Genomic DNA, 18,695 nt, shown 5'->3' with positions numbered 1-18,695 from the left:
TCCTTATTCAATAAGAGCTTCCCCCCACACACACACACACACACAACTTAAGCAGCTTCAGGAGATTTGAGTATTAGCATATTACAGGAGCTAGATATGGTGGCTTATGTCTGTATTCCAAGTATCTTGGGGACCAAGACAGTAGGGTCATGATGACTTCAAACTAGTCTATGATACAGCAAGAAAAATCCATGCTTCAAAAACAATAAAATACATACATAACTACATAGATAAATATATTTGAGTGATTTATTGGTGGGAGAAGGCATTTGAGTGTAGAAACAATGAAATTTAGTTTACAGACCACACACACACACACGGTTTTATTTAATTGGCTTAAGAATTATGTTTGTTTCACTTAAAAATCCCTAAAAATGACTTTGACTAAAATAAAAGTCACAGATTTATAAAATGTTATGTAGAAAAACTTATATGAATATGGGAATAAAAGGCACAGCATAAACAAAAGAACCTTAAAAGGTACAGGGGATTGAAAATGACTCTACCAGGAGTTAGTAAGCACTTGCAGTGCCGAAATTCCCATCATACTCTTCTGGAAGAAACGTAAACCCCAACAGTTAAAGTAGCCATGATGACTTGCAACCTCAGAAGAGTTTATTTTCAAGAGTAAAGTCAAAACAAACAAACAACACTCAGGAAGCACAGGCAGGCCAATCTCTAAGTTCAAGGCCAGCCTGACATGCAGGAAGTACAGGGCTAGACAGAGAAAACCTGTCTCAGGAAAAAAAAAATCTGCTCAGGAACAAGAAAAAGAGTTCTGCAACACCTCCTAGTCTTATAATTCTACCCAGAAAGCCAGGTTTTACTAATGTGGCCTCTCCTTGCGTGGCCTGTAACTGTTCCCAGAGAGCAGAACTTCCTTGCCTCTAGCACCTGCTTCCCCCTCACTGTCACCCAAGTCCCAGGTCTGGTTTCTCTTTCACCTATGGGTGTGTCTCCTGAGGGGACAGCTATATTCCTTTTCAAACTCTGTCCTATGAAGACTCCCAGATCTCCCTCCAGTTCTCTTACCTAGTCCTACCTAACACCTTCATCACCCAGTACTGTCTGCCTATGCTAGCCCTCCAGGCCAAGGTGGAAGGGTACATCTTTGGGACCACATAGTCTAGCTCTCCTGGTGAGTCTTACTCAGTTTCTTCCTCTTACCCCCTCTCTCCTGGCATAGTACCAAGCCTGGAAAGGATCCAGAAAGACCTGCTGAGTCTGACCTACTCTGAGCCACCACTGCCCCTCCACCTTACCCCTCAAGACACAGAGCAAGGCAGGAGTCTAAGGACAACTTCTTGTCTACTCTGACCTAGAACCCTCAGTCTACAAAATCTATTCAGGACTACACAGGAGCCCATCCTGAGAATTCTCTTGGCCAGAGCCCAACCCAGAACCACATTCTTGTGCTTGTACCAGGAGTCTGCTCAACCACCTGCTGTTTTCCTCACCCAGACTCTGCTAGGAAGCCAACTAGGACTTCACTCAAGTGTTCTACCATGACTACTCTAAGGCAGTGCTTCTCAACCCTCCTAATGCTGTGACCTTGAATTCAGTTCTTCAAAAAATTATTTTTGTGGCTACTTCATAACTGTAACTTTGTTGTTATGAATCACAATGTGAACACTTTTTTAGATAGAGGATTTCCAAAGGAGGAAGTAGGAGGCCTCAGATTGGGAACCACTGCCTTAGAGGCTAAGGTTTATGCACCCACACTGGCCATGGCTGTGCTAGAATCACCCCACCCCAGTTTCTTCAACCATTAATCAACATTGAGTATATGCTCATTCCTCCTACCTGGACTGAAGTAAAAACTAAAGCTAGACAACAGCAAAAGAAAAGCAAAACTCCACCCAACACAGATGGACTAGAACCTCACACCAGCCACATAGCCAGTGATGCAATCCAGGTAAGATCTTATCTACAAAACCACACACAAACAACATGAAAGTCCAAGACTCTACACACAGACCCATGACCACTACGCCTATAGAAATGTTCTCCAATTGAAATTTCTCAGAAGTATATCAGGACACAGAGTTTAACAACTGTAGATATGACCAAAGAACTTAAGGAATTGAAAGAAATAGGAAATCACTTGGATGAACTAAAATAACATGTAAATAAACTCCGAATTGGAAGCAACGAAAATGCAAACCAAGCAGGTAAGTAAAATAACGAAGACAGTGTAGGATTTGACATCTGAATTTAGCAGAGATAGAAACACTAAAGAAAACGCAAGCTAAAATATAAACGGATCTGAAACATTCAAAACTAGAAAAGTCATGAGTGAACTCCACCTGCAGAAGGGATCAAGTGAGGACTTGAAGACAAAATTAGGGTGTATTTATGTGTGATATTAGTAAAGTGTTACGTGTAGCTTTAAACACTACTGCCTTTGCTCAGGATCGGCCGCCATCAGCCCTAACCAAGCTTCCCTTTCTACATGCCTTTGTTCTGAGAGGTGGTCGAGCTACCAGCTCTCACCCAAGACTTTTGAATCCATGGTTAAAACACACACACACACACACACACACACACACACACACACAGTTTTTACCTTTACAATTTACCTTCCAGGCACAATTGTTGGGCATTACTATCTCCCACCTGGAAAAGCATGACCTTAACAATTGATTATCTCTGCCTCTCCACTTGTCCTAAATCCAGTGGCTAGACACAACTAGCACCTGCCAAAAATCTTGCACACCAGCCTGTAGCAGAGGCCACTGGCCCTAGCTGCCCCCGCCCCCACCCCTACTCCACCGAGACTTTACATGATTGTTGCATTCTTTTCCCTCCAAAATATGGAAGAAAAGGCTCTCTCTCCTTCTCTGTGTCTGCCTTTTCTTACTGAGACCAGGAAGTCCCACCAGTAACTTGGGCCAGCAATTGGCCCCCCAGCATTCTTTACTGACAAATCAAGAACCAATTGGGGAAGAGGACATTAGTATCAGAACCACACTTATAACAAAGGATAAAAAGGTTAGAAAAACATAGAATTTTAAGCTTCAAATATTTCACCAAGGTTAATAATAGGATCAGAACCTGATCCTACATATCCTGTCTTCTCAGAGTATGACAGAGGTGACAATAAAAAGGACTTACTCCAAAGATAATTGAGGTAAAAGGAAAGCTCAGGGGACAAACATCATCTATCGGCTAGGTCAGTTCTGAACAAATGGGATTTATCTGGAGGCCTTCATCTTAAGCAATAAGGTGTGGTAATCTAAAATCTAGCTGTCTGAAAAAGTAAAACAAGATCTTTTACTAAAGACTCATGGAGAAGATTTCTAGTAAGCAAACCACATGGAATTTGGGGGGTATGTTCTCTGTAATAGTGGAATAATATATCCTAACAATTGGATGTTAATTGAATATTGTGATTTTCCAATTTAAAACACCTTTAACATTGTTCTATAATGTAGTGATAATATGGAAAGCAAATAGCAATATTCAAAGTTTTTGGTGAATGTTATGCACACTTTTAAAACTTGCCTTCTAAATTCAAGATGCAAAACTGCTAAAAATTGCAGGATATTCCAAACAGAGCGTTCTAAACATTCCTCTGAGGGACTGTATTATCTACCAACTGTGGGATTTTAGAGGGAAAAAAAAGTTTTTATCATTGATTTTTTTTTAAGATGCATAACTCCGATCAACAACATAAAAGATTCAATCTAAAATGAAAATGTTCTCTTGGTTGCTTGGCGACACACTTATAGAAATACTCAAGAGAGATGGTTGCCTTTAAGTTGTTGTTATTGAGCATATGTGTTTGTGTGTGTGTGTGTGTGTGTGTGTGTGTGTGTGTGTATTGCAGGCCCCCTGGCCAGTGAAATGAATGGAGAAAATCTACTTTTAACGGAAGGCAACATTTAATATATTGGAGACCTGAATGTGGCAGGACTCTATACTCTTAAACTCTCTCTGGCTCTTCTATCTGACATGGTCAAGATGTTTTTTTGTAGTTTCCTCAGATACTGGGCTCTAGTTTCCAAGCCATAGAATGAAATAGGTAGCATTCATTCTGTTTCTTTTTTTGTGGAAGAGTTTGAAGAGTATTGGAATTATCTCTTCTTTGAAAGTCTTGTAGAGTTCTGCACTAAACCATCTGGCTCTTTGATTTTCTTAAGGCTGGAAGGTTTTTGACTACTTCTATATCCTTATGGGTAATGGGACTTTTTAGATAGTTTATCTGATCTTGATGTAACTTTGGGAAACAGTATCTTTCTAGAGTATCATCCATTTCATTAAGATTTTCCAGTTTTGTCAAGTAGGCTTTTGAAGTAAGACCTGATGATTTTTTAATTTTCTCAGTTTCTGTTATTATGTCTCCCTTTTCATTTCTGATTTTCTTAATTTGGATAATGTCTCTGTCTTTTAGTTACATTGGCTTAGGATTTGTCATCTTGTTGATTTTCTGAAAGAATCAGCTCTTGTGGTTTCTTTCTTTCTTCCTTTCCTCCTTTCTTTCTTTCTTTCTTTCTTTCTTTCTTTCTTTCTTTCTTTCTTTCTTTCTTTCTTTCTTTCCTTCCTTCCCTCCCTCCCTCTTTCTTTCTTTCCTTCCTTCCTTCTTTCCCTCCCTCCCTCCCTCCCTCTTTCTTTCTTTCTTTCTTTCTTTCTTTCTTTCTCTCTCTCTCTCTTTCGTTCTCTTTCTTTCCTTCCTCATTCTTTCCTTCCTTTTTATTATTTGTATTGTTCTATTTGTTTATAATTAGTTTATTTCAGCCCTGAGTTTGACTATTTCCTGCCATCTGCTCCTCTTGAGAGGAGTGTGATTGCTTCTTATTGTTCTAGAGCTTTCAGATGTGCTGTTACATTTCTAGTGTATGATCTCTTCAAATTTTTATGAAGGCACGTAGTGCTTTAAATTTTCCTTTAAATAGTGTTGTCATTGTGTCCCATAAGTTTGAGTATTTTGTGCCTTCATTTTCTTTGAATTCTAGAAAGTTTTTACTTTCTTTATTTCTTCCCTGACCAAGTTATCATTGAGTAGAGAGTTGCTCAGTTTTCAAGGGCTTTTTATGTGGGCTTTCAGTGTTTCTGTTGTTGTAGAAGTACAATCTTCGTCCATGTTGACCTTATAGAATACAAGGGATTATTTCAATTTCATTGTATTTGTTGGTCAAATTATATGGTCATATTTGGAGAAGGTTCCACAAGATACTGAGAATAAAATAATCTTTTTCTCTTGCAACTTTTAATATTCTTTCTTTGTGCTGTGCATTTTGAGTATTGATAATTATGTGGCAATAGTATTTTCTATTCTGGCCCAAACTATTTGGTGTTCCGTAGGCTCCTTGTACCTTTATAGCCATCTTTTTCTTTATGTTAGGGAAGTTTGCTTCTATGGTTTTGTTGAAGATATTTTCTGTCCCTTTGAACTGGGAAGCTTCACCCTCTTATATTCCTGTTATTCTTAGGTTTGGTTTGTTCGTTGTGTCTCAACTTTCCTGGGTGTTTTGGATTAGGAAATTTTTAAACTTGGTATTTTCTTTGACCAATGTATCAGTTCTATGGAATCTTTTGTGCCTGTGGTTCTCTGTTCCAGCTCTTGTATTCTGTTGGTGATGCTTATGTCTGTAGTTTTTGTTCTCTTCCTTAGATTTTCCATCTCCAGGTTTGCTTCCATCTGTGATTTATTTTTGTTTCTACTTAAAATTTTAGTTCCTGGACCATTTTGTTAATTTTCTTGACCTGTTTGATTGTATTTTCCTGTTTCTTTAAGGAATTTATTCATTTCTTCTTTAAGGGCTTCTACCCGATTGACTATGTTTCCTGTATTTTAAATTATTTACATATTCTTTAAAGGCCTCTATCATCTTCATGAGATGGGATTTAAGGTCAGAATCTTATTCTTGATGTATGTTAGGATATCTAAGACTTGCTGTAATAGGAGTGCTGGGTTCTGATGGTGCCATATTGCATTGGCTTCTGTTGACTATGTTCTTGCTCATGCCTTTAACCATCTGGTTTTCTCTGGTGTTAGCTGGCCTCGGTGTCCAGATTAGAGTAGGTGTCCCAGGAGACAGGTGGAGCTGTGTGTCCTGGATTAGAGCAGGCCTCATGAGAGGTAGATAGAGCTCTGTCTTTGGATTAGAGCAGGCCTCATGGAATACAGGCAAAGCTGTAGTGTGGAGGGTAAAATGGGCAAGGGCAGGGAGACATCTTAAATTTCTTGGTTACACATTTCATGTTCAATATTGTGTTTCAAACTCCAAGTTGTAAGATGTATCTTTGGTTCTATCAAATGAGTGGAAACAAAGGTTCATGGAGAATATATTTGACAATGTGTAGTAAACACTCAAATCACAATATTTTAAAAATGGATGTATTTAGGTTACAATGACTAAGACCTATGTCACGAAAGAACCCAGAGCCCTTTGGAGACTATACAAGATGGTACTACCACTCAAGGTCTTTGTGTTGTTTAAAGCTCTTCAAAGTGAACCCACTTCAAATCATCAAAACCTTATTATAGAAAGCTATTGTGTGCACAATTAGATTTGTTGTCAATTAGTTTCTCATCATGAAGAACTTTTTTTTTCTTTGACAGGTAAGAGAGTTGGATTATTTTATCTATATGATGCAAGGTCTTTTTATTCCTTTTAATTCTCATATAAGTTTGAAAATAGCATGGAAAACTCAAGCAGTATGTAATTGATTAGATCCTGCCATTAAGCTTCATCACACAGCTGCACACAAAGACAGTCCTTCCACCACTCTCATGGCAAATTTCCTTAAAAGATATTGTTTTCAATTCTACCCATTAGAGAGTCTTTTTTTTTTAACCAAGAAAGAAATGTGCTTGTTTCAAATTAACTTTATTTAGTACTGTTTATTAGTACTTTATTTAGTACTGGCTGGTTTTGTGTGTCAACTTGACACAAGCTGGAGTTATCACAGAGAAAGGAGCCTCTCTTGAGGAAATGCTTCCATGAGATCCAGCTGTAAGGCATTTTCTCAATTACTAATCAAGGGTGAGAGGGCTCATTGTGGGAGGTGCCATCCCTGGGCTGGTAGTCCTGGGTTCTATAAGAAAGCAAGCTGAGCAAGCCAGAGGAAACAAGCCAGTGAGTAACATCCCTCAGAATTTTATACTATTTATTGTCTAAGTGTACTTTATGTTCCTTAATAAGAAAAAAATTCTATTTTTTTTTACAGTGCTTTCTGCCAGGGTCCTAGCATTATAGCTAATAACCAGCAGAAACTCAATACAAGTTTTACTCATTGGCCAACGCATAGGTTTCTTTTTTTTTTTTTTTAAGATTTATTTATTTATTATATGTAAGTACACTGTAGCTGTCTTCAGACAGCACCAGAAGAGGGCATCAGACCTCATTACGGGTGGTTGTGAGCCACCATGTGGTTGCTGGGATTTGAACTTCGGACCTTCGGAAGAGCAGTCGGGTGCTCTTACCCACTGAACCATCTCACCAGCCCCAACACATAGGTTTCTTAAAAGACTCAAATGTAGAATAAAACACTGCTACAGTTAAAGGTGTGGTCTAGAAATCCCTGTCGTAACCACTACCAATGTAAGTACATCCATGATTATCAGTTACTTTGGAAATCTGAAAACTTACAAAATCATTCTGACTTCCTTTTTGTCTTTCTGTAAACTGAGGAGTTCCCTTCAAGGACCGTTGTAAAGTAAATGAGCTATTATTTATACAGTTAGCAGACACTGGAGAAAACCTATTATTGTGATTGATATTAATGCCTAGAATGCACTACTGTCTTAGTCAGGGTTTCTATTCCTGCACAAACATCATGACCAAGAAGCAAGTTGGGGAGGAAAGGATTTATTCAGCCTATACTTTCCACATTGCTGTTCATCACCAAAGGAAGTCAGGACTGGAACTCAAGCAGGGCAGGAAGCAGGAGCTGATGCAGAGGCCATGGAGGGATGTTTCTTACTGGCTTGCTTCCTCTGGCTTGCTCAGCTTGCTTTCTTATAGAACCCAAGACTACCAGCCCAGGGATGGTCCCATCCATGAAGGGCCTTTCCCCCTTGATCACTGTATTGGCTAGTTTTGTGTCAACTTGACACAGCTGGAGTTATCACAGAAAAAGGAGCTTCAGTTGAGGAAATGCCTCCATGAGATCTAACTGTAAAGCATTTTCTCAATTAGTGATCAAGGGGGAAATGTCCCTTGTGGGTGGGATCATCTCTGGGCTGGTAGTCTTGGTTCTATAAGAGAGCAGGCTGAGCAAGCCAGAGGAAGCAAGCCAGTAAAGAACATCCCTCCATGGCCTCTGCATCAGCTCCTGTTCTCTGACCTGCTTGAGTTCCAGTCCTGACTTTCTTTCAGTGATGAACAGCAATGTGGAAATGTAAGCTGAATAAACCCTTTCCTCCCTAACTTGCTTCTTGGTCATGATGTTTTGTCCAGGAATAGAAACCCTGACTAAGACAAATTGGTACCAGCATAGTGGGGTATTCCTGTGACAGCCTGGCCATGTTTTGGGGGAGGACTGTGGAAGGACTTTGGAACTTTGGGCCAGAAGATCCATTCGGTGTTAAGAGCTCTGTCGAATGTTGTGTAAGAGCTTGGAAGATAATGTTGAGAACAGTGCAGAGGATGGAGGCCTGGGTTGTGAAATTTCAGAGGGACGATTAAAGACTCTTTTCAGGGCCATTGCTGTTTTGATTGTGAAGATTCTGTAGTTCTGGTTAGCTGGGGCTGAAGAATCAGCTGTGATTAACAAGATACCAGAACTACTAAAGCAAAAACTTTGCATCACTGAGACTATTGATGCTGGTTAGCTGGAGCTAAGAAATTAGTGGTGATTAAGAAGAGACCAGCATCATTGAGGTAACATCTTCTGGGAAGTGTTTTCTGAAAGCACAAAGAGGCTGTGTTCCAGAGATAGCCAAGGTTGTACTCCTGCTGCAGTGGGACTTGGTAATGTGTAAGGGTCACCCAGGTGGTACTGGTTTTGAAGGCATGAAGGGGTCACACAGAGCAGCTGAGGCTCGGCACTGTGAGAGGCCATGGAAGGCCATTGGTGAAAGTGCAGCCTCAGTTGCAATTGAAGGCCCAGGACTGAAGGGGTCATGCAGTGTTTTGGAGATGCCAGTACCATGAGATGACCACCAAGAGCAGCAGTAACAGTGGAGTACAGGCATCTGGAGTGTAGAGGACGACACATGTGCTACAAAGGGCATGGCTGGAGAAGTGACCCAAGCCCTTGGAGGAACCCAGAAGATCGTGAGTTGGATCCCAAACATTGGATGGTTGGAGATTGATTTTTGCTTTTGATTGTGACTATGTCCTGATATTTTCCCTCTTGAAGGAAGAAACTATTTTAGTGGAGCCCACAGTTAAGAGACTTTTAATTGTAAAAGACTTTGGATTTTTAAAAGAGATGGATATTTTAAAGAGATTGAAATTTTAAGAATATGTAAAGACTGTGGGACATTTAAAGTTATTTAGACCTTGGGGATGAATAAGAATTTAAGGGTTGAGGCTTACTAGTGATGAGTTTGTGTGTCAAGTTGACAAGGGGTCAGTTGTATTTGCTAGTTTTGTGTCAACTTGACATAGCTGGAGTTATCACAGAAAAAGGAGCTTCAGTTGAGGAAATGCCTCCATGAGATACAACTGTCAGGCATTTTCTCAATTAGTGATCAAGGGGGAAAGGTCCCTTGTAGGTGGGATCATCTCTGGGCTGGTAGTCTTGGTTCTATAAGAGAGCAGGCTGAGCAAGCCAGAGGAAGCAAGCCAGTAAAGAACATCCCTCCATGGCCTCTGCATCAGCTCCTGTTCTCTGACCTGCTTGAGTTCCAGTCCTGACTTTCTTTCAGTGATGAACAGCAATGTGGAAATGTAAGCTGAATAAACCCTTTCCTCCCTAACTTGCTTCTTGGTCATGATGTTTTGTCCAGGAATAGAAACCCTGACTAAGACAAATTGGTACCAGCATAGTGGGGTATTCCTGTGACAGCCTGGCCATGTTTTGGGGGAGGACTGTGGAAGGACTTTGGAACTTTGGGCCAGAAGATCCATTCGGTGTTAAGAGCTCTGTCGAATGTTGTGTAAGAGCTTGGAAGATAATGTTGAGAACAGTGCAGAGGATGGAGGCCTGGGTTGTGAAATTTCAGAGGGACGATTAAAGACTCTTTTCAGGGCCATTGCTGTTTTGATTGTGAAGATTCTGTAGTTCTGGTTAGCTGGGGCTGAAGAATCAGCTGTGATTAACAAGATACCAGAACTACTAAAGCAAAAACTTTGCATCACTGAGACTATTGATGCTGGTTAGCTGGAGCTAAGAAATTAGTGGTGATTAAGAAGAGACCAGCATCATTGAGGTAACATCTTCTGGGAAGTGTTTTCTGAAAGCACAAAGAGGCTGTGTTCCAGAGATAGCCAAGGTTGTACTCCTGCTGCAGTGGGACTTGGTAATATGTAAGGGTCACCCAGGTGGTACTGGTTTTGAAGGCATGAAGGGGTCACACAGAGCAGCTGAGGCTCGGCACTGTGAGAGGCCATGGAAGGCCATTGGTGAAAGTGCAGCCTCAGTTGCAATTGAAGGCCCAGGACTGAAGGGGTCATGCAGTGTTTTGGAGATGCCAGTACCATGAGATGACCACCAAGAGCAGCAGTAACAGTGGAGTACAGGCATCTGGAGTGTAGAGGACGACACATGTGCTACAAAGGGCATGGCTGGAGAAGTGACCCAAGCCCTTGGAGGAACCCAGAAGATCGTGAGTTGGATCCCAAACATTGGATGGTTGGAGATTGATTTTTGCTTTTGATTGTGACTATGTCCTGATATTTTCCCTCTTGAAGGAAGAAACTATTTTAGTGGAGCCCACAGTTAAGAGACTTTTAATTGTAAAAGACTTTGGATTTTTAAAAGAGATGGATATTTTAAAGAGATTGAAATTTTAAGAATATGTAAAGACTGTGGGACATTTAAAGTTATTTAGACCTTGGGGATGAATAAGAATTTAAGGGTTGAGGCTTACTAGTGATGAGTTTGTGTGTCAAGTTGACAAGGGGTCAGTTGTATTTGCTAGTTTTGTGTCAACTTGACATAGCTGGAGTTATCACAGAAAAAGGAGCTTCAGTTGAGGAAATGCCTCCATGAGATACAACTGTCAGGCATTTTCTCAATTAGTGATCAAGGGGGAAAGGTCCCTTGTAGGTGGGATCATCTCTGGGCTGGTAGTCTTGGTTCTATAAGAGAGCAGGCTGAGCAAGCCAGAGGAAGCAAGCCAGTAAAGAACATCCCTCCATGGCCTCTGCATCAGCTCCTGCTCTCTGACCTGCTTGGGTTCCAGTCCTGACTTCCTTCAGTGATGAACAGCAGTATGGAAATGTAAGCTGAATAAATCCTTTCCTCCCCAACTTGCTTCTTGGTCATGATGTTTTGTCCATGAATAGAAACCCTGACTAAGACAATCACTAATTGAGAAAATGCCTTACAGCTGGATCTCATGTAGGCATTTCCTCAACTGAAGCTCCTTTCTCTGTGATAACTCCAGCTGTGTCAAGTTGACACAAAACTAGCCAGTACAACTACTATGAAAACCATTTCATGGTTAATCCTTCTTCCTCACCTGAATTCTCACTTCCAGATGTAACAATGAGGTCACTTTAGAAGATTCTTTGGCAATAATAAACCAGGTTCCATTAGGAGGTGGGTGAATTATCAACCCAACAAAAGCTTACTCAAGCTCAAGTTACCCATGTGCCCAGAGACTCTGAAAGAACAGCAAGTATTATGAGTGATGAGTCCCAGCCAAAAAGAATTAGTGTTTTTCGAACGTAGTAAATTAAAAGAACAGATGTATATATTCTTTTAACAATTAAATCTAACAAATATCTGTAGACATGTTTTAGAGGAATTCTGTTAGTGTTCCAATGAAGCTAGACAGTGTTAATGGTGTCAATGGCTCTATTAGTTGGTTGTTATGGTTTTTTATGAAGTTTATTGGCTCCTGGTTTAAATACTAACTGATGGTGGAAGATTCTGGGAGTTTTGGGAGGTGAGACCTAGCATGAGGGACTAGATCATTGGACTAGCAGTTTCTTATGTTTCTTATGTTCATATTACTCCTGGCTTCTTCCTGTCTTTCCCCTTGTCCTGTGTCCACTGGAGTGTTAAAACAATTCCTCTATACTTCCCACTTCTGTGAACTGGGGTGCTTCTCTTCATGGTGCTCCTCATGCCTTCCCTGTGGTGATGGAGAAACTTCCCACAACCATGAGCCACAGCAAGTTGTCTGTTAGGTATTGTGGTCAGTGCAACTCAGAAATAACTACTCCAATGGTCAAGGCCCTGAACTACAATATACCTTGTGTAATCTCTTTAAGACAGATATATTCTTTCTTTCCTTGGTTCACATTGCAGAATAAATTAGAAATTAATTAGCATACACTTATGATCAGTGAACCCCATGATGCAAAGCCAAGGATTCTAGAACTGTAGATTCATAATCATAAGAAAGAGCAAGCCCTTAGGCAGTTTTAAAAAATGTTTTCTAGAGGTGAATCTCTGGGGGTGACCAATATGCATTGTATTGTGTAAAAGTATAAACTTTCAAGGAATAAAAAATATTATTTAAAAGATAATCACGAGAAAACACCTCAAATACACTTCCCATCGAAAAACACTGGCATCCCTTTGTGTTTGTGTAAGCAGAGAATACTGTGACTTTATACAACTTTGTCAATGTTGGATAGGATTGCATCAGGAACTTTGCAACAAACAATTAACATTAATAAAAACTTGCTATTATTTATAATGTATTCACAGGTAACATTATTGCTATAGTAGCTTTTGGGGACAATATTATGCAATCAGATGCCTAACAGTTGTTTAGCTAGCTTTCTAAAATAAATAAATAAACAAACAAATAAATAAATAAATAAATAAAGCAAGCAGTTGTTTAGCTAGCTTTCTTAAATAAATAAATAAATAAAGCAAGCAAGCAAGCTCCTCACATAGCCATACAAACTGAGACCTCTAGTGGACCTAAATGGTAAATGTTCCAACTGCTCACCTCAAACAAGGTCTTAGAAAATGCAGTATTTTCAATGATCTCAAAAGGAAGCAAATTGATCTCTTAAACACCTATTAATATTTTATATTTTTCTATTAAAGTAATATCTGTAAAATTTGAAAAAAAAATTGCTGTCACTGTGAGCACTTTAGGGAAGCAACAATTTTAGGGAAGTACAATTTAAAGCATGAACATGAAAACATCTTTGGATTGAAAGCTTTCTCATATTCCCTAGAGAAATGACTCTGGGCGAGTTTGGACACTAGAGACAAAATGTACTCTAGAAGTCTGGGATCCAGTAACAGTGATGATGTAGGGACTAAAAAATACTTGACATTTATATATCATTTGGCATATTGGTATGCAAAAACAGTGTTGAACTGATATATCACTATCCCAGGCCCAAAGAAAGTGATAATTATTGCAATGTACTGCCCTAAATATGAAACCCACTGGAAAAGGAGCTATGACTAAAGGGAGGTTCAATAAAAATTAGTACCTGGATGATGAGCAAACCTCAGCATCAACATTGATTTAGACACACATTAATGGCAGGGATGCCTTAGCTCATGTGCTTTCCACGTACCCTACTTTATGGCTTTATTTATTGACATTGCACAGGGAATACCAGAATGGCTTGTAAAGAGGGTCCCTCTGTATCATTATAGGTAACACTGGAGATTTTCCAGGAAGACAGGTTATAGCTCAGCTTGGTAAACACTGTGTTCAAACACTCTGAATTAAATTACAAAACGATGCATAGAGGGCATAGAGGATAGTGTCTACATGATCATTCAAATACTAATGCTAAAATTTAAAAAAAGAGGTGTTGTTTCTAACAGCCACATGAACAAAATAAGAAACATATACATAATATTCAGAGATTAACTACAAACACAAGGTCAAGTTCAGAAACAGATCATGATTCAGATTCTAGTAAGTTCTCATTAATTTGTTTTCTTTTTAAAAATACCTATTAATTTACCCTTTTATGAAGAGATTTTTATTATTTTGTAGAAAATATGGGGTAGATAAGAGAATGACAATTTCTACCTTTGTATTCTCCATTGTGAGGTCAAGGCCCTAGATAAGATCACTGCTTGAAAAAGCTCAACACTGTAAGCTACAGATAAAAAGAACCACGGGAGTGCACAGAAAAGAAAGCCAACCGAGAAGCTTGGGAAAGGCTTGCGAAGAGAAAGAATTTGAACCCTGGTCTAAACAATGAGGGGAGTTTGGTTAGGTGGAGAATGGCATTCCTGAAAACACACAGACACTTCGAAGTAGAAAAGGGTTTATGTTAAAAACAAATAACCAGTTAGACCTGTTTACACTTGAGACAAACAGCGATGACATCTGTGAGGAATGAGACTCACATCAAGACTATGGACAGAGGAAGTAAGTTGCGATACGGAAAAGGAAGTCAACATTAAGTGGAGGCTTCCAGGTCTACATTTGCTGAGCACTGATTTTCCTGAGTATGATAGGAGGGAGCAGGTGATACAATATTAGATAAATCTTGCTGCAAGTCCTTGGGTTGTGTAAGAAAAAAAAAAAAAAACTACCTGAAAGAAACAGCTTAATAGAGGAGTGAATTATTATGGCTCAGAGATTTGATTGTGTTGATTCTGAGAGTGTAGATACTAAATTAACATGGTGGCCAGGAGCTTAGTGGAGCAAATTGGCCATATGGTGATGGATAGGAAATGGAGAACACTAAAGGGATTGCACAGTTACCCACTCCCTCACACTGGACCAACTGCTTCTAATAGGCCATTCTGTCTATGCTCGTCAAGTTGTAGCCCCGTGATTAAATTAGAGCCTCACAATCCAGTCAAAGCTAAACAACACGGTCAGCTGGAGAATAAGCCTTCAATACATGAGTTTGTAGGGGTTACTACATATTCAAATCATGAAAAATCTTTAAGCAAAACATAAATTGGCAAGAATTTGTGTTCTATAGTATTTCAAAATGTATAGCTTCATGAGTAACATGAAAACAGAGCAAGGACTGAAGTCAGTTAGACGCTAGGCATCAAGCAAGGGTAGAGACCTCAAGCACTATATAAAATACTTACTGTGATTTTTTTTTCAGAAAGTGATAGGCCTATCAGTGATAGGCAACAGCACCAAGATATCTCTAAACACACACATGCTTGCATTTAATACAACACAACCGAATACACAATTCACTATGCTCTAGGAAACTCAAATTTGCTGTAGGAAAGTCAGCAAATAGGCTCTGGCTTAGAGAGAAGTATGATCTGATTGATTTGCTCAAATGTTTTGTTTTGGTTTTTGTTGTTTGTGTTTTTAAAATGAAAATTTCATTTCAAAGTATAATCAAAAATTAAGTTGGAGATAGGATCAGCGACAATATGCTTGAAAGCTGTCCTGATGTCACAAAAAGTATGGGCATATTGCTGTCACTAGAATATGATAGAAGGCACAATTTTTTTTGTCACCGAATTGTGCATTTGTAAGTTAGGAACTCATCCTTTGAAGTACCTCCTCTCAAGTGTGGTGCTTCCTGAAAGATTTAAAGGAAGACTAAAAGCACATGACTACCAGATTCAACAATTTTATTTATTTATTTATTTATTTATTTATTTATTTATTTATTTATGGGCTCTGGAAAGAGCAGATAGCAGAGTTTCAAATAAATATTAATCATCAGTGTGCAGTGGCTCATTCACAACATCCAAAAAGCATGAATGCCATCTAGATGGCCATCACTGTATGGATGGGAAAACAAAAAGTGTGGCACTGAATGAAATGGAACATTACTGAGCAGAAAATGAGAGCATTTTTCTCTATGCTACAACCCAAATGAACTTCAATAGCGGTATGCTGAGTTAAATGACGTCAAGAGACACAAGATGCATATAACAGTGCAGTTCATAGTGTTGGGAAGCAAAATATTAGTTACCAAAGGTTGGGGACATGATGGTGTTATTTATTGGCTACAGACTTTCTGAGTAGAAGGATGAGATGTTCTGGAGACACTTGGTAGTCATGGTTACCCTATAAAGAGAATTCACTCCATTCCAATCAGTGGTAAACGCCAATGATTACAATGAGGTGGGAATATAGCTAAGCCTAGCATCTTCTCAGCCCTGAGGTCACTTCGATTGAGCACTACACTCATATAAGTGAAATCATCATATTATAAATGATTTATATATTTAAATAGTGCTTCTTTATTATAAACACATGTAGTTCTGGTAAGGGGGTGACAGAGAATTATGTTATCTAGCTAAGCTCTCTTGAATTTAGGAAGGGAAAAAAAAATGATTGCTCTGGGAGTAACACTGGAAGACAATGCAGAAATCCCCTGAATGTGAACTTGAGGGTCTCAAAACAATGCTAGTGTCCATAGCCTGAGCCAGGAAGCCTCAAATAAGCCAAACTACACTCAGTAGTAAGCAGTGCAAACCCTCAGAGGATACACCCCCGCAGAAAAACACATGCAGGATTTTCCATCTGAATTCTTGTTCAATAACAGCAGAGATGATTGCAAACAAGCTAAGTTTGTTCAGAAATAGCCATTTGAGTAGAGGCAAAACATATCTACAAAGCTCTAAGAGAAAGCATGAGAGTCCCATTGTCACCACTTTCTTCATATCACACAGACAAGCAATAAAATAGTCATTTCTCACTTTATTTTTCTAAAATTTCAAGGGTCTGAATTTGTTAGAAACATTGAAAATCCTAATCTCTACCTCTCATCTGTTTCAATAAGAAATTTTAGTTATCTACCTTTACAAAACCCTTGAAAATATACTCTTAAAGACAGCAGTCACTTACTTAGTGCACAGATTTGCAAGTGGGACATGCCTTAAAATAGGCTATTTTATTATTATTATTATTCTATAAGGTGGTGGTGGGGACAATTCAAATGAGGAGCCAAGAAACCATTTCCAAGATGGTTGACGAATACGCTGGAGATGATGTGGGGTACCAGCTGGCAACTTGTATGATGTCATGAGTTTGCTTCTTTAACTTTTTAAAAATATTTGGTTTGCTTATTCATTTGGGGGAGGGGGGCTTGTGTTGATGTGCATGTGCCAAGAAATTTGTGTAGAAGTCAGAGGATAACTTGTAGAATTCAGTTCTCTCCTTGCACCGTCTGGATTCTAGAGTTGAACACAAACTGTCAGGCTTGGTAGCAAGGGGCTTAACCTGCTGAGCCATGCACTCCTCCGAGGACACTTCTTCCTAATTTTCTCTGGCCTCTTCACAACATGGCTACTGTGTTTCCAGAGCAGAAGTACTAAAAGAACATCATTGATGACCTAGTATCCGAGGTGCTTAGCACTGTTTCACCCAGAGTTAGGTGGAAATAGGGTGTCTCACACTTTTCAGTGGGATAAAAGTAAAAGTAATACTCTAAGTAAGTATATAAAATGAGACTTTTTTTCAGTCATATTAAGAAAACTTAATGCTGCCCAAGAAATTGTATAGGAGAAAATCAGATAACTTCAAATTTCAAATTCATTTAAGTTTAAAATGAGTATCATGCTTAAATAAACAGGTTGAGATAAAGACACTATCACAACTCTTTTCCTCTCTCCACTCTCTTAGGACCTTGGATTTTCTCAATATTGATTCTAGATACTTTGTTATCTCTGTCCCACAAGGTGGTTGATAATTATGGCTGATATGTCATTTCAGCCTCCTCTTATCTATACTACTGTGATGTTTATCTTGATCCTTAGCTTAAACTTGTCAAATAACAGCTATAGTTACTTAGTATCTGTGACAGAAAAGTAATTCAAAATCTGGTCATTAAAGAACACATCTTACAAGAATTTTTATGGCTTCATACATGCACATAAAATGCACATGTTCTAATGATTTTCTTGAAGTCTTTAATGAATGAGGGAACCAGGGAGGTGTAATAATGGGCTGAAGACTTCAAAGGATTCAATTCATTTATGAAATAAATTCACAAATATTTATGAAAAATCACTGTTCTATAATCATATAGCCAGTAAACACAATTCATATTTTACTGACAAGAAATACTTCTATTTCTTCCAAATTTCTATCAACTAGCTTCTATTTGTTCAGAGTTGTAAAAATGCTGATTCAAAGGTGAGAGAAAAGGTCATTATAAGATCACATGATCTTCATGGCTATAATTGCATTTTATTGAATGGACATTCAAATTATCTTCTGCTCATTGCAAATACCTTCTGTCAACTTCAAACGTCTTTAAAATGCATTTTGTGTATGTTTGCTTGCGTGTGGAGGATATGAGTATGCTTGTGTCTTACACGCGTTTTCGCGACCGGCCAGGAAGAACGCAACAAACCAGAATCTTCTGCGGCAAAACTTTATTGCTTACATCTTCAGGAGCAAGAGTGCAAGAGAGCAAGAGAGAGAAAAAGAGTGCAAGAGTGCAAGAGAAAGAACAAGAACAAGAAAGCAAGAGAGAGAATGGCGAAACCCCGTCCCTTTTTAAGGAGAATTATCCTCCGCCTAGGACGTGTCACTCCCTGATTGGCTGCAGCCCATCAGCCGAGTTGTCGTCACGGGGAAGGCAGAGCACATGGGGTGGAGAACTACCCTTGGCACATGCGCAGATTATTTGTTTACCACTTAGAACACAGGATGTCAGCGCCATCTTTCAACGGGGAATGTGAGGGCGGCTCCCCACACTTGTGCA

The sequence above is a fragment of the Mus musculus genome, chromosome 16 (genome assembly GCF_000001635.26).
Source record: "Mus musculus strain C57BL/6J chromosome 16, GRCm38.p6 C57BL/6J".
NCBI lineage: Eukaryota > Metazoa > Chordata > Mammalia > Rodentia > Muridae > Mus > Mus musculus.
The sequence above is the reverse complement of the archived record's forward strand: the minus strand, read 5'-3'. Positions refer to the sequence as shown.